Genomic DNA, 13,071 nt, shown 5'->3' on the forward strand with positions numbered 1-13,071 from the left:
CATACTAGGGTGGTTGACATTTGAACTTGACTTTTGACCTTATGTTCAAATAACAATACCAAAGTTTGACGCCATTCATAAAGATTTGTCCATACCATAACGCTTTTTGTCTTTTGACCTAGACTTCTAATATTTAGTATCTTGGTATATCCTCTCAAGGTGGAGTGTTGCGTACCAGAATAGATGAAATTTTACCTGAATTTAATCTGTCAACCTCATGGTCAAATAAGATACACATTTTTGCAAAATACCACCCAAAGTTTTGCCTGTGCCATTACTTTTTTGCCTTTTTACTAAGATATCTGACATTTTGTATGTGGGTATTTCACGCAAAGGTTGAGTGTCATGTACCAAGGTTTGTGACTTTTGAACATGACCTTTGACCTTATGGTCAAATGACAAATGCAATTTTGGCTGAAGTTAATGACTGATTTCATGCAATATTTCACTTCACAGTATGTCGTAAGTGTAAAGAATCACTTGCCCTTTATCACCTGATTGTGCGTAACTCCAGTGGCAGTACTAATCTTTTACATCTTTTATGGAATATGTGTTCTCTTAATTTCAAAGGAGAAGAACTCTGAGCTTAAATAATTATACCCCACGCAATGCAGTTGCTCAGGGTATAATGTTTTTGACCCGTCCGTCTGACCGTCAGTCCATCAGTCCATCTTAAGTTTTCCGGACTTTTTTCGTAAATACTTGCAGATATTGAAGTATTTTTTGGTTATTAAGTTCACCATGATAAGTTAAAGGTCAAGTTTACTTTTCGATAATTTTTACCGAAATTTGTACTTACCAAAATTCACAGAAATAACCGTTTTCCTGACATTTTTTTTCTGAACCTTTGCAGATATTGACATGATTTTTATTATAACTTAACCGTGGTATGTTACAATACAAGTTTGCGTTTGGTTTCACTTCGATAATTTTACCAAAATTACGGGCTTTGAACTTATCAAAATTTACAGATATAATCTGTTTAAGGACTTATCTCCTAAACGCTTGCAGATAATGACATGATAAGTTCACAATGATCAGTTACAGGTCAAGTTTACATTTGTTCCAATAGATGATATCTAATTTAGATTAATTAATACTTAAATTAATCAAAGTCTGGCGTTTTAAACTTACATTCTGAGTGACAGAATTTAGTTAGAAGAGGTTGGTTTTCTCATCTGGGACGAAGGTCGGTGTGAGCTATTGCCATCACTTTGTGTTCGTTGTAGTTATCTGTTGTCATTGTTGACTTTTTCAAAACATATTTTTTAAATTTCATTTTGTTGCAATCTTTTCTAATGCCTATAAAAATCATTTGCAAAAATCTTTTTTAAATTTTAATTTTGTTACAATCTTTTCTATACCTGATTTAACACTCTAATTCCTTTTTCATCTAGGTCCTTCTAAATGTATTTCCCTTATAAACCTACATGTTTATGTCTCTGTTCCAGCATAGTTGAATATAGGGGAAAATATATAAAGGAAAATGCCAATGAAGACAAAAAACTTATTTTTTTTTGTAAAAACATCACGACTTAGTACTTTTGTTATCATACCTCATTAAATATAAAAGGCAGGATTATATAACTGAAGTCATCTACAGATACATTAGGATATTGAATCAGCATCCAAACGAATTTTGCAACCTATATTTTACATTTCATTGACTGTATTAAAGTTTACTTCTGATCTCATGTATGGGCAATAATAAGTAGAAAGATCATGTAAACTTGTTGACTATAAATTAAAATAATTCGTATTTTACAATTATGCAATTTATTCTTAAATGCCACGACAAGATGAAATGCATAATTTTAGGTTACCCATGTTTGGTTATCACATAGTTTCTAGACAACTAAAACTAATAGATGTAGGGTAACAGGCCAGTAAACAAACATTTGTTATTTTTAGCTCTCCTTGCCAAAGGCCTATTAAGCTTATGCCATCCCTTCTCATCGACAAATTTTCGAAATTCTCCCCCTCTAGAAAATTGTGCACGAAATGACTGTGGGGATTTATGATCCGCGAAAAAAACATAGCCGCCGTTACTAGAAATAGAACATAGGTGTCTAAAGGCATTTTTGTTAAAGTAACTAAAAAAACCGTTGCCTTTAGCGTAATTCTGGCAGTGGATAATATTGTCCAGGATTACGAGAAAACCTATGCCGAAATTCTGCAAACGATATTTACAACTGATGTAGTTATGACTCCTATAAAAGTTTTTTTTTTGGCATTCCTCATATGTACAACTTTGAAAATATTCTCCTCAAAAACATTTCTTCTGTATTGTATTCCACACAAAATAAATGTTGGGATTCTTGATCCATGACATAACTCCTTTTACTAAAAATAGAACATAGGGGTCAGAAGGCAATTTTTTTGCAAACAACTCAAAGGTTATTGCCCTTTTTTGGAGATTTATATAGTTCAGCATCATAAGATTGACCAATACCGACATTGTCGAAACGATTCGTCTACTAATGTAGGACTAATGAAGGAGTTATGGCTCCTGCAACAATTCTTAATTTTTTTCCAAATGTACATGTGCAATTTTGAAAATCTTCTCTAAAACCATTTAAGGTCAGTTAATGGAAATAAAGCATATTAATTCTTTAGTATAATATGCTCGAAATGACTTGTGTTTTTTAATCCATTAAAATGTATATGGCTGCCTATACTAAAAATGGAACATAGGGATCAGAAGAGTTTTTTTTTAAATAGTTCAAAATCTGTTGTCTTCAGCAAAATTCTGGTTCAGGTCATAAAATGCTATTAAAACCATTTCTTGCATTTCACTATTTTAATTTTAACTTAGCCTATCTCATTGCCATTTTTTCCTAATTAGCAAATGGTAAACCAGGTGAACGATTCAGGCTCCTTTAAGCCTCTAGTTATCCATTTATAATGTTTAATGTTGATTTCCCAATTGTTCTGATTTAAATGTCTTGCACAAAATTCCATGTTGGGTGAGTCACAGTATTTTACATTATGTTTAAACAACACAATTATAAAACATTTTGAAATATTCTGTAAACAGGAACATGCATGTTCATGCTTGCAAGAGTAATCATTGGAACCAAGACTCTAGCGGAAATCAAAAGAATGTAATCCTGGGACATTTTGATAAGAAGATGTGCATTTCAGTAAAACAGGAGTTAAAATGAAAATGGGATATAGTGTCAAGAGTTGATCAACAAAAACAATAAATATTATTCTTGGGTCTGGTTGAATTCTCTCAAAATACAGAAATTTATAAAAAAAAAAAAAAAAACAATTAAGTATCAGTCATATGATATCTGTTCTCATTAATACTCATCAAGTCAAACGTTGATATTTTATTTGACCTATATCGAATATCAGATGTCTAAGTAAAAAGACAAAAGAAAATTATAGCCCGGACAAAATTTGGTATGATATTTGGCCAAATTTTGTATGTCATATGACCTTGAAGTCAAAGGCCAAGATCAAAGGTCATCCAATCTAGAACATTACACTCTATCTTGATGTGATTTACTTAAATGTCAAACAGGTCAGATATCTAAGTAAAAAGACCAAAAGGTAATGACACAAACACAATTGTGTATCATATTTTGCCAAAATTTGTATGTTATTTGATCTTGAGGTTAAAGGTCAAGTTCAAAGGCTACCCACTCTGGTACGTGACACTCTGCCCCGAGAGCATATACCAACATACCAAATATTAGAAATCTAGGTCAAAAGACAAAAAAGTTATGGTCTGGACAAACTTTGTATGAAAAGAGTAAAGAAGAAGAAAAGTCTTTATGGGGGTGATTTATGATGCAAATGAGCAAAAGTCAAAGATATGCTACATATTTTTCTTTTTTATATGTTTCAGTGGAGAGCATCTACTACACATCCATGCATACATTTGGATAATATCTTCTTGCTCTTGTTAGCAAAACGGGTCTGAACATAGCCTATTTTTGTATATTTCAAATTGTCAAAAATTAAGAATTGTGGATGCTTTTCTATAAGACACATTCATTAATATAATTATTTAGTTTGGTACATGTCCACCATTTGATATAAAAAAATATACATTCAAATTGTGACAATTTTGTGATTATTAGGCCCTAAATTGGTGGCTGCTAAGGAGTGGTTGTTGCTGTGGTAACGGTGAAAACATTTTTCATTTTTTCATTTTATTCATTGTATTTCTTATATATCCAACTGTTTTAAAGTCAATTTGGATAAAATATCTGACATCAATAAATCACTTTCAGTGAAAATTGCATAAAGTGGACTGCTAAAACATCTTTTTTACAGGAATCCACTTTCATTGAATTGCTTTGCACTCTTGATTAGTTTGTTTTCATTAACGTATGATTTTATTGTTAAATCAAAGGATGAAGTGAAGGCATACCACGATTCATTAAATATTGCGACATTGAACACAACAAGATCGAGGCGAGGTTTCCATAAAAAGACAGTAAAAACAGGAAAACACAAAATCAAAGAATCAACTAGTACTAATAAATGACAACATCAGCATTTTGATCAAATATATCTTTATTGTGTTCGTATTACGTTTTTGTATTATTTTTGTATTATTTTTTCTACAAATTAAAGCAAAAAATTACACTTGTATTGTGCCTATTAATATTCAGAAGAAAAAAAACAGAACTGTTAAAAAAAAAGAACGCAGGATGTTTTATCTGTATCTATCTACATTACACACAGCAATTCAATATTTAGACTTTGTTTGTAAAAGTTATCTAAGTTCATCGCTCTAATATTCCGACCGATTTTTTACTTTTTACATTCATGTGTATTGAAGTCCCAAAACGAAGAACAGGTCGCATAATACACAGTAACCATACGATGCAAATAGAAAAATAACAACTCCAGAAAACAAAACGAAATTAAATTATGTGCAGTAAAAGTATGAACACTTTCTTTCCCGTTTAAAGGCACTAACCGTGGCTAGATGAATGTAAAGTTTCGTAAAAAAGTGATAATTATATCTATGACAAATTGATCGTTTTCCATTTTAAAAGTAATTCAGAATTATTTAAAATCCAGCGCCTGCTAAGGATTAAGTACATATGAAAATGTGATTTGGAAGTGAAGACATGATTTAAAACCGAGTTTTCTATTAATTTAACAACAAATACAAAAAGTGGTCGATCTAATTGAAGACTTATTTTTTGTCTTTCTTGGTTACAAAAGTATATATTAATGTTAAATAATTCAAAAGGGCTAGGATATGACCACAACCAATTTAACCAATTACTTTCCAGAGCTGAATAAATAAAGAATTATTATTATTATTATTATTATTATTATTTAAAATTATTCGTAAGGAATACCATTTTAAATTTATTGTCTATTCTTTATATCTTGTTCTCGGAATACATTTATACGACCGCTAGCTGAATCAATACGTAAACACTTAATTACTTTAGTATTGCACTACATCATATTTCACCTATTTAGTACTTGACGTTACTGCTCTAAATCCAGTCCACTGGAATTGTTATGACCAATTATATTTAATCCTGGTTACTTTGTTCGTATTGTCATTCTTTTATATGTTTTGATCTAGCTGTCAATAAATGCGAGGGTTCTTGAATTGAGTATCACATTTTCCATATGTTGTGTTTTGATGTATTGCATGAAGAAATTGGATGTATAATTGAGTGAATTTTATAGTGTGTTTGTTTGTTGTTTCAGTCCATGTTGTCCTAACATTAGTGGGATTAAGGCCTTATAATAGGAGTTTAAATCTACCGCAGATATGCACCAGTCTACAATCATGAGACGTTGGTCAGTAATGTATCTTTGTGTCGTTATTTGACTGTTTAGTTCATTTTGTAGAAGTGTCAGTGTTCTGTTTGTGTGTATTGTATTACTTTGTCGTGGCTTGTCAGAACTTACTTGTCTTTTACATTTGTTGAAAACGCATTGGTGACCTCTATAAACATTTAATTTTTATAAAGGTTAAACGATAGTAGATAACATATGTTACAGTACTAACTATGACGTTGATTTTTAATTGAATATCATTATATGTTTTAATGTCACTTAAAATGAAAATGTTCAAGTATTAATCCCAAATTGTAAAAGGAAACTTCTTTCTCCGACGTGTCTGTCTATGCTACATGATTAGACATTCAAGCAACATCAGGTTGTGGACTTTGCAAGATAGTAGCAGTTTAACCTTCTCATACCTTACAACTCGACTTCTTCCTTATTATAAATCCAATTTTCTACATTCAAACCCCGCACTTCTTTAACCTCTTCCTGTTTCACTATTTCTTATTATTGACCCCAAACATAGCTCTCGATCTTTTATCAATAATCACAATTTGAAATGCATGTTAAAATGTGTTACAAGGGGGTTTATAAGACCAACCAGTTAAGCAATTTTCTAGCATACCTACTTGCACAAGGTATTATTAAACATCGTCTATTTTGATACTGATTTTCTTTGTATGTACTTATGCACATCTAAGAATACTCATATTGAAAGGTCGCATGTTCAACACTTTTTAGGGTCCTTCCAAAATCAAAATATGAGGTAAGTTGCTATCTACCAAGTGCTAGAATGCAAAAGTATATATAATTATATAAAATAAATACAAAAAAATCCAAACAAAAATTGTTAAAAACAACTTAACTTTGGACACAAATTCAGCACACACCTGTTATAAAATGTGCACTTCATGTCCCCGTTTATCATAAAGATCTGTCATATCATCACCAATACCTTTCTATTGGTTTGAAAAAATCAAGTCTCTCTTTCATACTTTCTTTAAAAAATCTTAAAGGTTTTGACATGTACAGAATTTATCAGCTAAAAGATTTTAAGGATACAAGATGTCAAATCCACATTTTTTATGACATACGACAAGTTCCCCATTGAAAATTATATGATTCTGGTTAACACTAAGCGTTGACCATTATCAATTTTACTTTGTTGATAATGTTCAAATGTCCTCCACTAGATAATGATAACGAAAATGTAATACCGTCTCTATTAAATAAATATAGAAATATTCGGTTAGAAACTTTAAGTATAGATATATACATATATGGTAAGTCCAGCGCCCTAGACCACTCGGCCAGCTAGGCTATATAAAAATATAGCTTTCAGACCTTTCTATACGTTTATGTATGTTCCCTGTATCAATTTGATCCGATGGAGCAGTGTAGCGACTAGAGTCGTCACATTCCGAGACGTTTGTATAATATTGATTTGTTGTGACATGCATCATTAATTTGATCCTCTATCCTACAAAATAACATCTAAAATGAACTGTTCCGTACTACCATACATCGTGTACTAAGTTACAGCCCTAGAGGAATGACCCGGCCAGCGAAAGCTATATTTTTATATAGCCTAGCTGGTCGAGTGGTCTAGGGCGCTGGACTTAGTGCAGGCGGTGTTGCCATAGATGTCACAACGGTACGGGTTCGAGTCTCGCGGAGGGAGCGACCAAAAATTTGCGCAAATTTGACAGTTCTAACATCGTTGGGAATTTTTCAGACCTTTCTATATATATATATATATATATATCATATTCAATAGAATCACCTTTTCTTACTGTTAATGTTTATGTCCTTTTTCGTCACTATTACATCTTAATACAACTTCTTGTTTTACTACTTAATACATTTCGGAGAAATAGTATATAAAAGTTATGTTTGGTGTGTTGAAAAGCATGAAAGAATGTGTAACTGTAATGCATGCAGAAGTCCATTAAAAGAAATTTAACATACATGTAATGACAACATTACAACTCACGCAAGCAATTTACAAAGCGCATAATAAATTTAGAGTCAAAATCGTCTTCTATAATTAGGTGTGAAGTTTTGAAACGAGAGATAAATAACTTTTTTAAAGGTCGTTCTGTTAAGATGTCAAAAGCGCAACCTTTTCATTGTATAAATTATATCCGCTACAGGAATCTACAATAGAATTGGTGGGTTAAATCAGGTGTAATAACGCTCTATATTTCCATCACGATTAATCATTTCCGGTATATTACAACATAGACGATCCGCCTATGATTGCCACTTGTCAAGTTGGTAAAATCAGCAGTCAAAACAGTACAATACAGAGGATATGAACAAAATGTACGTAAGAATACAAAGAACTAAAACCAAATAAATTACAAGTTAAATAAAGAAGACATTAGCATCAAATTAGTTAAAGTAAAAGCTACATTATAAATTTCTTCAAATAAAAAACAGGACAAAAAATCATATATCAGTAAAGATAATATCAGGTTGAGGAATGAGAAATGCTTATTCAATATTTACTTTCAGGGTTTGTGTTGTTTCAATTAAACTATTGTATAACCTTAATCAATTAAAGCAGTACATGTTTGATAAGCTTGAAATAAAGCATTTTTCGTGGTAAATCATGTTCATACACGTACATTGAAAAATGTCATGCTTTTATTTTACGATAGTACTTAACCGAAATTCATTTTCAACACGGAAGAATAAACGGAGATATATAGCTATCGAAACAATTAAATTCTATTATTTTCAAAAAAGTTAAGTCATGTTTAAAGTTTTTAACAAACATTAAAAATATTGTAAATCAATGCTTTTTTACAGACAAGAGCTATCAAAGGCGTTTAATTCTAAGTACTAAAAACTTTACAACCTTCTATATGTACAAAATAAAATTGATAATATTTCACAAAACATCTTCGAAATGATTTACAACTTCTCTAAAACGGGTTTTAGTACACGTGCCTTAAATAATATATATATGTATTTTATTTCCTGAAAGGATCGCGTGTTTTGTTGAGATTTCAGGTAGGCCATATAGAATAGAACTGTTAATCTATCATATATATTTCGTGGTTGCTAATTTGTGCACATTCAGTCAAATAAAAAAGATTGCGGGTATCAATTTTCGCGGATTCCAAAATTAGAAGTGTCATATAATGATACATATAAATGTCTGGGGTACTCTTTCGCGCTTTACTTTCCCCTGCGAATACAGCGAAATTTATAGTAAGATATCAGATTTTTAAAGGTTGTTTAAATAACGAAGTTTAATGTACTGAAATATAATACGGCTATATGTGGTATCATTTTCAAATTAGAATTGTCGTACAAACGTATTGTGGTCACAATTTGTAAAATTTTGCGTTTTGTGAGGATGCCCTGTTTTCCTCCCAAATACAGGCTGTTAAGACGTCAATTCTGATTATGAATACATTAAAAAATGTTAATGAGCCCGATTTCTTTTAAAGTAATCATTAAGGATTGCATGAGTAATTTCGAATTAAATATTGTCATGCAAAAAATAGTAGTTTTGCAGACCGTATTTTTCTGCTAATTGTAAGCCAATGTTCAACAATTGTATGAAATTCGCGCGTGTTTATCGACCACAGTGGGTTGAAATGTATAGATTTTGTAGCCAGTTACCTCCTGAATGAAGTCTCAATTTGGTGTTATGATAAGAAGTATTTTTCATTAGTAAACAAAACGGTCAATATAGGTGGTACAAGCCACCATATAAATGCGGAATTTATATGTTCCGTGTATAATATGCCGCATATAGTGGCCAGTCAATAACTAGTACACTCAGTCAAAATTACCCTCTTGCGTTGTTGCGTTTTACTAATATTATGTTGTGTACTATTTGTTCTGCTGGTTCTGTTTTGTTTTGTTTGGTTTGCAAGAAATCTTCGATAGAGTTTAGTATCTGTGTTCTTATTTGGATATCTGCCAATTTTTTTCAAGTGAAAATCTGAGTATGATATGTTTTAATTCCGGATTATAATAGTCAATGCGTACAGTTTTTAAACTACTAAGACTAGTATATTTGAGAAATGATTTTAATTGAGGTTGAAACAAATCTGAGTCAATTAAACATTTAGGCATATGAAAAAGAGGATTGGTCCTGTGGTTAAGCTAAAGAAGAAAAACACATATACTTCAGTAATAAATTGGAATGTTTGTTTCTTATCTATAAGAAGGCACACTGAAAAATAGCGATTGCATTAATTGTTTAGATCCGATAAAACATTTCGGCTTTGACCCACAACACTGTCTTTATATCCACAAAACTAGGAATCCATATATGCGGAACTTCAATTAATGGAGACCACAACCGATGCGTACGACATCGATATTTTGATAGAGCTTGCAATAAGTTTTCCACCGATATATAATTTATCCGTATTATGTTCTGGTTCATTAAATTCTCAAAAATCGGTAGCCTGCTATTCTACTATTAGTACGTTAACAGTATTTGGAATAATGAAATATCATAACCTATTCGGTAGGGTTATCCTTTTATTCTTCTTGTTTTGTACAATATATTACAATTCATTACAACACAAATAACAAATTCGAATCTTTTAATTCAGTATGAATTTTGTATTACAATTTGAAAAAAATAAAATAAAATACGAAATCCCTACAGTGTTTCTAAAAATGCCATAATAAAAATAAAGTATCATTGAGTCTTTCTTTGTTTCTTTACAATTTTCTCAGTTGTGGGTTAAAAGTAAGGAGAAATTAATTCTTCGTAATTTTTTATGAAAATTGTTTATTGATCAGAAATACTTTTTTTGCCTAGTCCAAAACATAAAAATGCACAAAAAACAAGCATGTTTGTATTATTTACCTAACATAAGTAAAAACAGCCCATTCTTAATGAAATAATCGAATAATAAAAATGATATTCACAATCTTGTTGATTTGTCCTTATGTTATTTTGATAAATAACATAAAGGATTACATTCCCTTGTCTCGAAAGTAGTGATACCACATCCATGAATGATAATGGACAATAGCATGAAGAAATCAATGTAGTTGTGTTGAGATTATTTAGTCCCGTTATTTGGTACGTGTCCACCTAGTAATGGACAAATTGCTCCGTCTTTGTTTTAAAGGTAGAATTTATCAAAAGTGTCACTATTGTCGCCTATGGGAAATAACTAGTACTGTTCTCCTAACACAGTTCTTTACTGAAATTTTAGAATGCTTACCTTAATGGTTCATAGAATTGGCATGTGTTAATGAAGTATGAACGTTTTTAATATTTATGTAAAACATCATATAATTATTTTGTTTCGTTAGGAGGTTGACATATTCTAACATCACTTGTCATGTTTGCATGTGTACAAATATTTAAGTTGGTGATTTGAATTTACATATTTTACAGTTTCTTCTCTTATATGTTCGTAATGATGTTTTGGCAAGAAAAATTACATGGATTTTGAATATTAAAAATTTGAAGTCAAATGTAAGCATTTCTCAAGAAGACACACAAAGCAAATTTGGAGCAACCACAGGAAATATGTTACAACCAGCCAACATATCAAGATCGGACACCGTGATATGTCTCATTGGAGATACTCAAAATATACTACTAAACAAACACGAAATACTTGCAATAAAACGAGGTCTCATCAACGCAGCTCAAGTAACTGGTGGGTACACAAAAAAGCAATTTACTGAGATGGGAAATTTTAATGAATAGGGAAGGAGAAATTCCAAATTTGGCCTATAATGTAATATAACTTTGATATACTTAATTAAAACAGTAAATAGTTTAATAATTTCTTTTCTACTTACAAACTATGATTTGGTAAAATATGCGAGATTAGAATACTTTCCTAAAGAAAAAGTTGACTGCATTTTTTCTACTTTTCTACTACAACCGTAACACTGTTTTGTTATCAATCTGCTAAGCAATACAAATGATTGACAAAGATGTGTGGTGCATTTAATGAATGCTACCTTGTGCAATTTTTTTATAACCAACTCCTTGATATTTAAATGTGAAGGAGCTACCATTCTATCTTTTATTGGTAAGGGGAGTTAAAATATGTTGAATAAAATTTTGTTTTGTATTTTGAATGCAAACTTGACACGATTTAGATTAGTATTTAAAAAATGTTACATTTATCAACCACATTTCACAAATGCCTTCTATATCATAATAATGAGTCCACAATTACTGGGGTAATGTTTATTCCCTCTTTCATAAAATTTGCAAAGTCCTTCTAACGCGCATTTTCTATGAAACGTGTATGATTCCTATTATAATTTAGAAGTGTCATATAAAATGCATACAGTTTTAATTGCTTTTAAAATATGAATGATTTCCATTGAAATAATATTGTTCGGGATTGGCTAAACTGATTGTCATGGTTCGGGATTGAGTGCCATCATATTTATCATTTTTGTTGGTATCAATAGTTCTTGATCAAGTGCACTGAGTTTCAATGGACTTAAAACTTTGGATTATAAGGGGATCATTTAAGATTTGAATTAGGTGCTATTTATTTTTCATTGGAACTTTTGTGCAGAATTGCATTTTTTTTTTCATGCACATACATATACCATCTGTCCATTTCGCATTGATCAGTCCCAATCGAAAAATCCCCATCCCCCCATACAATTCCCATTTCATATTTCTTATCAAACATTTACGTTATCAAATTAAATTTCATTTTTAAATTCTCCAACATTTTAGCTGTAATTTTTTTAAAATAAAATTTGAAACATACGGGGACCAGAGTGGATTTCAAAATCTTAGAAATCGATGGTAAAGGAAAACTATTGACCGAACTTTACGACAAACGTGATGACTTTTCATTCCGTATTGTCAACTTTCCTTTTATTTGTGTCAATACAAATGTATACCTTCAGCACCTGTGTATTGACTTTTAATATTACAACTCATACGTTAACCACGAGGTTGCCGGAGACATTTTGTATCGCTCTAGAGTTCTAAAAATAATCTTCTGGAACAGAGTAATGTTGCCTCAAGATTAAAGTCATCAATACAGGAGTTTTATGGTCGTCATCATGAACTCGGGGATCACTACGATGTATCCATTTCCACCATGAGAACTGATTTGTTCAGAGTTTCATAGTTTTCCTTTTCTCTTCAGTCTACCCTGAACTTGACTTTTTATGAGCAACTCTGTGGGTGTTTCTAGAAAGGCAGAGGACGCTTCCCTACCAATGCACCAAGTCCATGCTCCCGAGTTGCTCATTTACTTTTGTTACTTTGTATGTATTATTTTTTTTATTTTATGTTCTTTGTATTGTATGTCTGTTTTTCCG

This window comes from Perna viridis, chromosome 3 (assembly GCF_037379345.1).
Source record: "Perna viridis isolate PV_CMFRI_1.1 ecotype Kerala chromosome 3, ASM3737934v1, whole genome shotgun sequence".
NCBI lineage: Eukaryota > Metazoa > Mollusca > Bivalvia > Mytilida > Mytilidae > Perna > Perna viridis.